The following is an 11,529-nucleotide window of genomic DNA, read 5'->3' as shown; positions in this document are numbered from 1 at the left end:
TATATATATATCATACCGGCTATCCTGCCCTATCAATGCCGAGTGTGAAATGTGTCTGCATGTCTTCAGTAGAGGTTTCTGACGGTGAAAACCAAGTAAGGGAGCCCAGTGAGTGGACAGCTGTACAGATTAACTCCTGTCCTGTGAAAATTGGGTGATTAGATAAAATGAAGCTCATGCAATGCTCAAGCAGTAGACCACAACCGTTGCTCACTTCATTTGGCATTGCATGGTTTCTGCCACAAGCCTAATAAGTAATTATCTTAAATATACCTTGTGTGAAATAAGGCAGGCCCGATGCATCCCTACTGGCATGTAAAACCAGATTTTATGATGTTTTGTTGAAATCTTTCTTGGCGTTCTCTGGCCTTGATTACACACATGATTTGAAAAATGACTTAAGGTTACAGCGTCAGTGTTTCACCACAGCGATACTTAAATTAAATCGGTCTGTTTTTCAGGCATAGTTTGGATATAAATATCATTATGTCATCAGAACAGGAGTATGGATGAGAGGCAGTCTCCCCTTTCCGCCTCTTTCATTGAATTGTCTCTCCAGGTCGTCATTGTTATGCTTCAAGGCCAATCAATTATTCTTTCTATAAATCAGGGAATCTGGCACAAGTAAAAGGCTGCATATTTGATAACAGGCACACCTGTTCAGAGACGGGTTGAATAACTAACTGATTAAATCCGTTGGATCTGTGTCTCTGACATCACAACTAATCTCTGGAATGAGTGGAAAAAATCCAATCTGTCTCTTTCCTGAATTATGTCACCCTGAATAAAAGTCTTTTGATCTTCTCTTTGAATGAGTCACAACCTTACATGTCTTCGGGAGAAACGCTTTATCAACAACTCAGCAAATTCGCACAGTGATAGACATGTCCTCTGGGCTCAAAGCTCATTGCCTCTTACTCATGCAAACAACTTTCAAGCCAAGCCAGATCTTGCCTAAAATAAATTTGCAAATTCCTTTTGATTAAAAGTTGATTAAAATCGTAACATTGTCCTATCAATAAATAAATAAATGAAAAAACATTCAAGTTGCTTCTTAGCAGAAATGTAGTAAATTCAGAGAGCTTTCTTTTTCGCTATGTAAGTTTATATTAGTCTGAACTGATTTAAAATTTAATCTCGTGGCTGGCACACGACTTGTTTGCACTATTTTACTTAATCTCCTGAAAATAGAGCCTTTGGTTTAATAGCTGATTTGGGGATAAATGACATCATTTGGACTATAATTGAGTAATATAGCTTATTAAAATATGTGTATTTTTTTTAACATTATAGACAGTGGTGGGGCTGTGCACTGTTGCCTCACATCTAGGGTGTACTGTGTTTGAATCCACAAGCTTTACTTTACTTTACTAAGCTACTTTGGGAAGGTTGCACGTTCTCCCTGCCTATGTATGGGCTGTCTCCGGGAACTCCGGCTTCCTCTCGCACTCCATGAATATGAGCGTTAATGGTTTTCTGTCTCCCTGCGTGTCAGCCTCACGACAGACTACCGATCTGTCCAGGGTGTACCCTTCCTTTAGCTCTAATGACAGCTGGGATAGATCCCAGCTTCCCTGGGGTTAAGAAAATGGATGGATGGATATATTTTTATGAAATTCACTTGGCAGATGTTGTTAATAATGCAGCATTATCTGCTTTTAGCTTCGGCCCCTTTTTAGTTATTTAGTTTTTTCACTGAAATGTCATTCATTTATATTACACACATGATGTAGAGGTAGTGGTGTAGTCAATGAGTGTGCCAAGGGCACGTTACTGTTCACATTTTATGATTTGTGGTGTTTACAGACAGATTGCAAATGACATTAACACCAATTCACAGATTAATGCGAACTTAAATACTGTTTTTGTGCAGTTCGTGATGACTTGAAGAGCTGTTTAGGACGGACGACTTGATCATTAAAGTTACAAAAAATTTTAAGTTACTTTAGAGCTTCAAAAGCTTCCTGTTTTGCTGTTTGTGCCAGTCTCACAACTGCCATCACACTCTATTAAAATCACTGACGATTTAGGGGAAATCTCAAACTTATTACTGGTCCACCTCCACAAATGGTGCTTTCACTGCTGCTGCATGCTGTGCATTTTTTGTTGAATGGTCTCACTTGGCGGTTTGATTTCTTGAAGTCTGTGACAGATGGATGTGTGTGTGGTTTTGCTGCTTTTGATGTGATGCCGTTAGAGACTGGAAAACATATTTGGGAAACTCTGTATTTGTAAAGTTGTGTTTTTATTAAATTAGATTGTACTTATATTTAAATGAATCAAATTAGAATACTATTGAAATATATATCTATTACTTTTTTATATTACCCAAACTTTTTCTATAAGATTGGCCAATATGAGTAATTCACTGCAACCACTGCAATTTTAATAGAGTGAAAATAATAACCGTGAAACATCAGGGTGCTATTGTGAGAGTATTTCTGCACTACTTAAAATGTTGAAATAACTACCACGTCTTCTCCTGGAGTTGAAATGAAAAGCTTAGTACCCCAGATTTTCTGTGTGTGTGTTTTCGTATGTGTGTGTTTGTGTTTGGGCTCAATAGAGGAACCAGGTCAGGGGGAATGACAGCACTGGAGATGGTGTTATTGACAAAAATGTTGTTATGATCCAAAGCCTGAAGGCTCAGCGAGTACAGTAATTCCACAAGACTTAACTGATGATTCTTTCTGCTGACCAGACCGGGCTGGAAGCTCGTATACTGTGAAGATATTTAAAATAGGAATGAACTTATGAATTGCAAAGTCTTTGGAGTGTTTGCACATCTTAAAATATGAATCACCCTCTCAGAAGACTTTAATTATATCTGTTTAATTTAATTGTAAGAAAATTAATTATATTTTGCCTCTAAAATCCACTTTTTTATTGCTTGTTAAAGTTAAGACCTGCACTCAGTCTTATCTGCTGTCTCCGTTTCCACTCAGTCGATTACCCGATGTCTGAGACGTGGAGAGTGAGTCATATGGCAGACTGCGGGATTCAATGGAACTTCTTAGGATGTCATATACTATGCTATCATTTGACGTCCAGCTCTGTTTACTGCCAGTCAGGAGATGGAGGTGGGACAGAAATAACGGGTGGTAATATTTTATGTGATCTTTGGCTGCCTGCGCGAGGCAAATGATCTCTACTGAAGCATGTAATGTGCACAGGTCTTCTACTGTCATGTAATGGGATGGAGGGGATTAAAAAGGGCTAAATGGCAGTGCCTGCAAAGGGAATGGCCAGGTGACTTTGTTAGCCCCTGCAGCACACTCCACTGTTGCTGTGATGTATTGTGAAATTATTGCGACCTTCCTGCCAGTCACACATGTTGAAATAGATTTGGGGGTGAGGTCCTGAAAGGGATAATGGCTTCCGATGGCATGTTTTACCTTTTTTACATTTTACTCTACAAACATCGAAGTATTTGTGATAAAAATTGTGGATAAATGGACTTTTGAGATCCACGGGAGTTGTTTTGTTTGTATTTGGTAGCCCCAGGCTTTGAGTGTATATGTTGCTAACGTAATGTAAATGTGTCCCACTGAGAAGCAGAGGGGGGCACTAACAGGGAAATAAAAAAATAAAAAAATCCAAACAATCATCATTTTTCTCATGGCAGAGGGGAATTCTCGCTGTCTGCATCCCTATGTCATCAATCATACTTATGGATGCCAAAATGGCCTCATGATGGGCTCTCTCTGCGGGTGTTTCCTGTGAGAGCTGCAAGAAACTGTGTCCTGCAAATCTTTTAGGGTTGCAGCGCTAAAAGCATAACACCACCAGAATCAAAGTACATCAAAATAAATTTAAGAAATGGAAATTTCTAAAAGTTTTTTATGCAGAATGCACAAAAGTACAAACTCCTGTCCCTGAAGTGGATTAACACACAGTTGTTGTTGTTTTTAAGTGTTAGCCTTATACATAAGTTTTAATACTTTATAAGCTTAACACTTAAAACAGACAAAACATACTCCAAGTGCAACTTAATCGGTTACACAAATGTGCTGTAAATGTAAATGTGGAGACAAAAAAAAGTGATGAGCAATGTTGCAGTAGACTAAAAATGTTTCTGCTTATTTTCCACAGCAACTTCAAAATTTATAAAGCACTGAACAACAGCAAGTAGCGCAAAACATTACTTCAACATTTTCTGCCGGAAAACATTTCTAGGAGAAATACTCAGAAATGTCAGATGACCGTACCAGTTATGAGGCTGAGGTTGCTGTGGATGCACGGGTCAAAAAAAGGACTTTTATTTAAAAGGGTTTGTGTCCCCATCCATCCATCCATCCATCCATCCATCCATCCATCCATCCATCCATCCATCCATCCATCCATCCATCCATTTCTGTTGCTTATTTGGGTCCAGACTGTGAGAGCAGTAGCCTAAACAGAGTCACCTAGAACTTTCAGCCACTTCCTTCAGCTCTTCCAGAGACACATTAAGTTGTTTCCAAGCTAACTGACAGGTGGAGTCTCTCCATGATGAGGCCCCAACCTAACCTGGAATGATCACTCATAAATCAGCACCGACCTATCGATTTTGGCGATCGTGGCTCAAGAGTTGGGAGTTCGCCTTGTAATCGGAAGGTTGCCGGTTTGAGCCCCGGCTTGGACAGTCTTGGTCATTGTGTCCTTGGGCAAGACACTTCACCCGTTGCCTACTGGTGGTGGTCAGAGGGCCCGGTGGCGCCAGTGTCCGGCAGCCTCGCCTCTGTCAGTGCGCCCCAGGGTGGCTGTGGCTACAATGTAGCTTACCATCACCAGTGTGTGAATGTGTGGATGACTGGATGTGTAAAGCGGTTTGGTGTCCTTAGGGACTAGTAAAGCACTATGCAAATACAGACCATTTACCATTTAAACTTGGTTGTTTTAGTTTACTGTCATGGACTAGACTTGTGTGCTGTCCAGGTTGCATACTGTCGCTTGTCCCATGACAGCTGGGATAAGTTTCAGCCCCTCCACAACATTAATTTGGATAAGCCATTAAGAAGCTACTTTCAGCTGCTCCCTTATTCACAAGGGGTTGCCACACTGGGCAGCTCTGCATATTTGATTTCGTAGATTTTTACACTGGATGTCCTTCCTGATGCATCCCCCAATGCATTTATACTAAGAAACTTGATGGACTGATTTTTGTTCTCCAAGAGTTAACTTAGTTGAATTTAGGGCAATAATATTTTATTAGTTAAATAGATCCTTTCACAGGTTTGCCTACATTTCATAAATCATTTCAGTCGGATACGAGAAAGAACTTCTGGCAGAAAGACTTGTTTCTTGCATGTGCACAAGCAAGTCCCAACCAGGTGTCCCATTGAAAAAAAAAATCTTTGGTGTCTGTGCTTCTTGTCACATGTTTCTCTGTTTGCTTGCCTTGTGAGTATTTATAGCACATTTCTGTATATGCTTTTGATGAGTATTCTTGTAGCTTATGTCTTGTAAAATTGATAAGGATTGTTTGTTTGTGCTTGCGTGGTTTATCTATTTGTGTATTGCTTATTTAAATGGAACTATTTGGATTTAAATTGGTACTGCATGTTTTATTGAACAGTTTTGTTTTCATGCATATAGTCTTTGTTTTAGCACCATCATCGTTTGATATACACAATATTTATTTAGTTGTGTGCAAGCCATTTTTTTTCTTCATATGCACTATTCAAGAGGGCTGCTTGCACAATCACCCTCATAAAGCCATGCACTGAGTTTATTGTATCTGACCAGCAGTCCAAGACCAAGTTATTTTATTCTGCCTGTCTGGAACCTACAGTTTATGCAACAATGCACTCCTCTCAGATTTTGATGAATTTTGATGTGTTTGTGTTTCTTCAGGAAGGAGGGGAACTGATGTCTTCAGGGTTACTGATATTTTTTTTAACACCAAAAGTACTCTTTGGATAATATTTCTAAACCCTAATCCTGTTTGTGACCCAAACTTTCTGTTTATTTTGTTTGTGGCCTCCAGCAGGGTTTATGTCCAACTTTCTGCTGCTCATAACTCCAGTTGTTGAAATTTTAATACATCCTACACATTTAAAAACCAAACGGGGTTCAGGTGGCAGATATTAACAATGCTGTTTGTTTGACTAATTCACAGTCCATATTATGTGAATAAGTAAATTATTGAGATATTTCCAGGTACAAGTCACTTTTTATTACTATGTAGCAGAAACCTGTTCATTTTTTCTCCATTTGTTTTTTTGTTTTTTTTTTCCATCCATCCATCCATTCGCTACCGCTTATCCTTTTCAGGGTCACGGGGGGCGCTGGAGCCAATCCCAGCTGTCATAGGGCGAGCTTCTAGGCGGGGTACACCCTGGACAGGTCGCCAGTCTGTCGCAGGGCTAACACACAAGGACAGACAACCATTCATACTCACATTCACTCGCACATTCATACCTAGTGGCAATTTGGATTATCCAATTAACCTATCCCTATTTTTTTTTTGTTGCAAAAATTTAGTTTTAGTAAAATGTACTGGGTTATTGAAGCTTGTCCAAATGCTGTAAGGCTGGCATGCCTGGTTTATATTGCTGACACACAGCTATACATTACTAAAGGAATATGCTGCTGCCTTGGGGAATTAACATTTTCTAAACTTATTTACAATAAATATGTGAAAAATAATACACAGATTCTCGTGAAATGGCATTGCAATCATCGTTTAATGGTTTCAGAATCATTTGAAATGTGGACAAATGAGTTCTCCTGCAAGAAATGAATGGATGTTATTTTGATCTATTAGTTCCTGTCAACAACTGTCCAATTAAATTCTAACCTGGAGCCACAATGAAAGAGCCTTTTCATTTCTGTTTTAAGAAACTGACATAAACACATTTTCGCTTGTCACTCATGCTGTTTTGTTCTTTTTGACCATTATAGGCTACCATTTTGGAGATCTGTTTACACTGTTTCCTGTAGTTGACAATATTTCATTGTCTCTTTTTTAAGACATTCACAGATCACTTTCTGAAAACAATCCTCTGGATCAGTGTGTTTTTCACTGACATTAGTATCAAAATTCTGGCGTTGGACTGCGGCGTATACCCAGTACTTTTTCCCAACATCACATCTAACTGTCAAAACTTAGCCATCATGAAACAAAGCTAACTCGAATGCCTTGTTGCTGCTGTTGGATCTATCTTTAGCAACTTCTGTCTTGTTGACAGCGTCTGACTAGACATGATGCGTAACTGGAGTCTATACTTGCCTTTACACTGCTCTTGAGGATAGTTCAGTGTGGTGTGTAGCAAGCCACCAATGGAAGCTATGTACTTGTGCAGCAGAGCTGTATCCTTTCCCTCTCAGGCAACAAGGCCACTGGCTTGAGGACACTTACACTGTAGCAAGGTATAATGACCGGTGCCTGTATTCTAAACTGTAAACTGAGTGAAAGGTAACGATCAGTGCAGGTCTCAGGGCCTTGAGGGTCTCTAAACAGCCACCAGCTGCTACCTGTAGTGTGTTTGTGTGCCATGCTCCACTTAGCAAACTGATGCAGACGAGAGAGGCTTGCCTCCTCACTTCTCATTCTCAGGGGCTTCTAGGCATGCATAGATCGAATATCCACACTGGATTCCTCCACTAGGCTTTTTATTATGCACTCCTCAATAAATGTCAAAGCTAGACATAGTGCTACATATGCTGATTATTTCTGCACTTGTCATTCCTAAATGTGCCGTATTAGGGAAATCCATACATTAATTTTAACTGTAATGATATTGGTGTACTTTGCTGAAGGGTATATGGTACATAAATATCCCCCAGCTATTACCCTCAAGGTCAAACATATTTTTTTATTGCATATGTATATATGTATTCTTGTCAAAGATTTTTGTAAAGATGAGTCTAGTCCTTGTCATGATTTACTTGTATCGAATTTCCTTATTAATGCTTGTGGTTTTTTTTGTTTTTTAAAATTATTATTATTTTGTAAAATTTCATAAAGTGGTTAAAAAATGCACACTACATTCCCCACTGAAAAGTCGGTACAGTTTTGAATTATATTTGAGAAATTCTCATGTCTAAAAAGCTGGAGGCACTTTTGCTTCATTCACTAAAATTTACTGAAAAAACCTTTAGTAGGCAACAGTTCAATTGTTAATCTGAAACTGTAGTCATCTCCAATCTTCCCAGAAACCTGATGAGCAGGAGTTTTATGTTAAGAAAATGTTTTTTTTTATGTTATGAAAACTCATCTCTTCACAAGTTTTCCAAAGCCTTTAAAGAAACAGGTTGTTTTTTCTCCACTCCTATATTTCTTTCCTGAAAAATATTTTTTATAGTACATTTAAAAACATTTCAATATGAAAAGCTATACCTTTGAGTCAACGTTTGACTGTTTTATCACGCACGCAGCCTTGCACATGGCATGTTGCAGAGGAATAGTTTGACATATTCAAAAATATATATATATATATACTGACACATTTGCTAGGAGTATGAAACCGCTCCAACATCTTTATTCCTGTCCTTTTTCCCTTCACGCTGACTCTCCTGAGGATGAAGAATACCATCATACCATTGTACTGTGCTGCTTTTATTGTAGACTGTTTTATGTCAGTGAGAATTCATTTCCTCTTGAACCTGTCCTCATTCACCCAAGGACATATACCCCTCTGTATCAGCATCCCCCAGTTATTTAAAACATGAACATGCCTTTCATAATAACTTCTGACATGACCCAAAATGTGATAGGAATAATTTCATTCAATTTTTGATTGATGCAAGTTCCAACTTGAGCAAGAAACTTGGCTATTCTGTACACAAAACCCTCTAGAGACGTTATTAAAAGTGTGAAGGTGTGTGGAATACAGCGATTTAAAGATCCATGATGATGTTCATATTCAATGAATATCTCTTGTTGTATAGTTCCTGACGATATGATCTTGTCTTGTCAAAGTCTGATTACCCATTGGTTAAGGGGCCTGTTTCGGTGTGCTGTAGAGAAAGTGGGATGAAGCAGAATGCATATTACATTGAAATTACCAGTATGCATGCCTTGGGTGTCTAGAAGCATAGGCCATCAGCTAACATTTGCTGACATTTAGCTAATGTCCTATTCTTTCAGACATCCAAGGCACTTAACATACATAGTTTGAGTGTAAGAGGCATTTGGTTTCTGCTTCATTGTTAGAATGGTGATTTACAGCAACCTTTAAGTCTAACCTATTGATTTACTTTTAATAAGAAGGTGAAACAAGTGAGCTAACTAGATTTGTTTGGGATCACATCTAATGAGCCCCTTACAACATATCTCTTCCATATATGATGCTCATGAGACAAGAAGATAACATATCACATTCATGTATTCATATGTTATCCACCCACTCACTTACTTTTTTCTTTTTATTCTTTTTTTTTTTAACTCATTGTTGATTCATACCTCCTGAGACATCATAGTAATCAGGGTTATTAATTTGCAGCATCTTGTGCATTGAGTTTGTACTTTGCACTTAACATGATTATAATAAAAAATGACCACATGGGCAGTCAAAATCTTTGGTCTAAATTTGCAAAAAGATACCTCAGATAAAACAGAATTGCTTAGGCTCGGAGGTGTGAAGAAGCAGTTTATTTAGATTAGGAGGGATTTTGGATTTTAAATGTCTTCAATATTTTAGTGCAGAATTGAATAGTTGACAGCTTTTCCAGTCTTGGATAGATTTTTGCTTGGATTAAACCACCTAAGGAAATGTCAGATCACAGTAAGTGGAGCAGAAATTTATGAAATTGAAAAGAATTTGCTTTATTCCATTTGTCTTATGCCCTGGTGAGTTGTATTTGCCTGAATTTAAACAAACTTACACACAATGATCACCTAATGGGTTTTTACCCAAATGGTGATCGAGGTCATATTTGTTGTTTTACTGATGCTTTTTTCTGTTTTCATAAAAATCGTTACTCTCAGAGCATTGGTCAGATTTCAGCAAATCTTGCAAGCAATGTTCACCAGAAGCTTCTTCACCATAACTGTTTTGTTTTTTTAACATAAACTCATGGCCACAATTGGCAGTTTTACAAAATTTAATTTCTGGTGTATTAAACAATATTTAATTTTAATTGTTTGGCAAAGTTGTTAACATAGGATTCTCAGTGTTGATAAATTTTGCACAAAATGATGAAAAACTTTGTTAAATACCAAATGACGGATTTAGCTCTGCCACATATGCTGCATATCACTTGCATTCTGTTAGATGGAAATGATCATTATGTTATTGGTTATGATCGTCACCACTGTTGGTCCCACATCTGAAATATGGACTTCGTTTCATTATTATGCTATCATCTGGTCAATGGTGTGACATACAGAATTTCATTTGTCTAATGGCTGGCTGCTACTGATCATATACTCGTGAACTCAAGCAGTTTCATTGATGAACAAGATTAATTTGCTGTGGATATATAAGCCTCCTTAACTTCTCAGTGGATTTTAATTCACACTTTGCAAAACATCCAACAAATGACAAGAATATCTATTGCTTCTCTCTGTATTTCAGTCATTAAACTAACCTGTGAATTATGATGGACTGTGAGCCAGATTAGCTACTGTGTCCTGTATCTGCAATAACGAAGTATATTAACTCTTTTTTTTTTTTTTTTAATGAAAACTTGCTTAACATGGGGGAATAGCAAATATCAGATAGGATTTTATATTAGCAACAATTGTTTTAAAAGAACTAAACATTTAAAGATAACTTGCCAGAAATTCAAACTTGTTTTAACTCTTAATTCCTGCTGGATGTTTTGATTTGACAAAGAAGAAGAAGTTGCAGTGACACAAGCATTCCTGATCTCATTAGGGCTGAGCGTGTCTTTGAGTGTGAATCCATTAAAAGTTTGTCAGGGGGAACCATGGGACACAGCAGATGGCAGAGCACATATGCTCTGGGTCTCTTTGGCCAGGTACACTGAGGAATACTTCAGAGAGTTGGCCTACCTTTGCTTGTGTAACAGGAACTTAGACACTTTAAAACAACATGAGTCATGCGTTGAATTGCGGCATTTCAGTTTGTGATGTCTAACTTTTCTAAAAGCACGTTCTCTTTTTGCTTAAAGCCATGTCAAAGTGTAATTGTGTGATAATTGCATCTTCTTTATATCTTCTCTTGCCTGTGCCCTTCTTAGATAAATGATAAAGGAAGTAAACAATGTCATTGTATATGTTTGTACAAGGAAAAAAAAAACAACTAAATATTTGCAGGCAAAGTTTAATTGTGTGAGATGCTAGTGAGCTATATTTGGTACAAGATTGAAGTGAGTTGAAACAGATCTTCAGTATGAAGAGTAATGTATTAAAATGATAATTTGCTGCATCACTAGTCATTGTAAGGGGAACCATTTTGGACTTTTGATCTGAACACTACATAAAATTGGTCTTTATCAGAGACATAGAGCTTACGTAGGTGTGACTTGAGCAGCAATGATGGTTTTTGACAGGCACCTGTGGAGGTGTTCTGAACAGTAAACAAGGACAACAGGTGCCTTAAGGTATCGCTTTGCTTACCAGCAGAAAGTAAGTAAGCA

General features: G+C 38.0%; 1 protein-coding gene across 2 annotated transcripts in view; it reads left to right on the top strand.

Moving 5' to 3' along the window:
- The window catches only part of gpc6b (glypican 6b), a 78,731-nt gene that overhangs the window by 853 nt on the left and 66,349 nt on the right, over positions 1 to 11,529 (top strand). The gene's annotated exons all lie outside the window — the stretch shown is intronic.

The sequence above is a fragment of the Pundamilia nyererei genome, unplaced genomic scaffold (genome assembly GCF_000239375.1).
Source record: "Pundamilia nyererei isolate P.nyererei 1_Seehausen unplaced genomic scaffold, PunNye1.0 scaffold00009, whole genome shotgun sequence".
Classification (NCBI taxonomy): domain Eukaryota; kingdom Metazoa; phylum Chordata; class Actinopteri; order Cichliformes; family Cichlidae; genus Pundamilia; species Pundamilia nyererei.
Note: the sequence above shows the minus strand (reverse complement) of the source record. Positions and strands in the feature narration are given on the sequence as shown.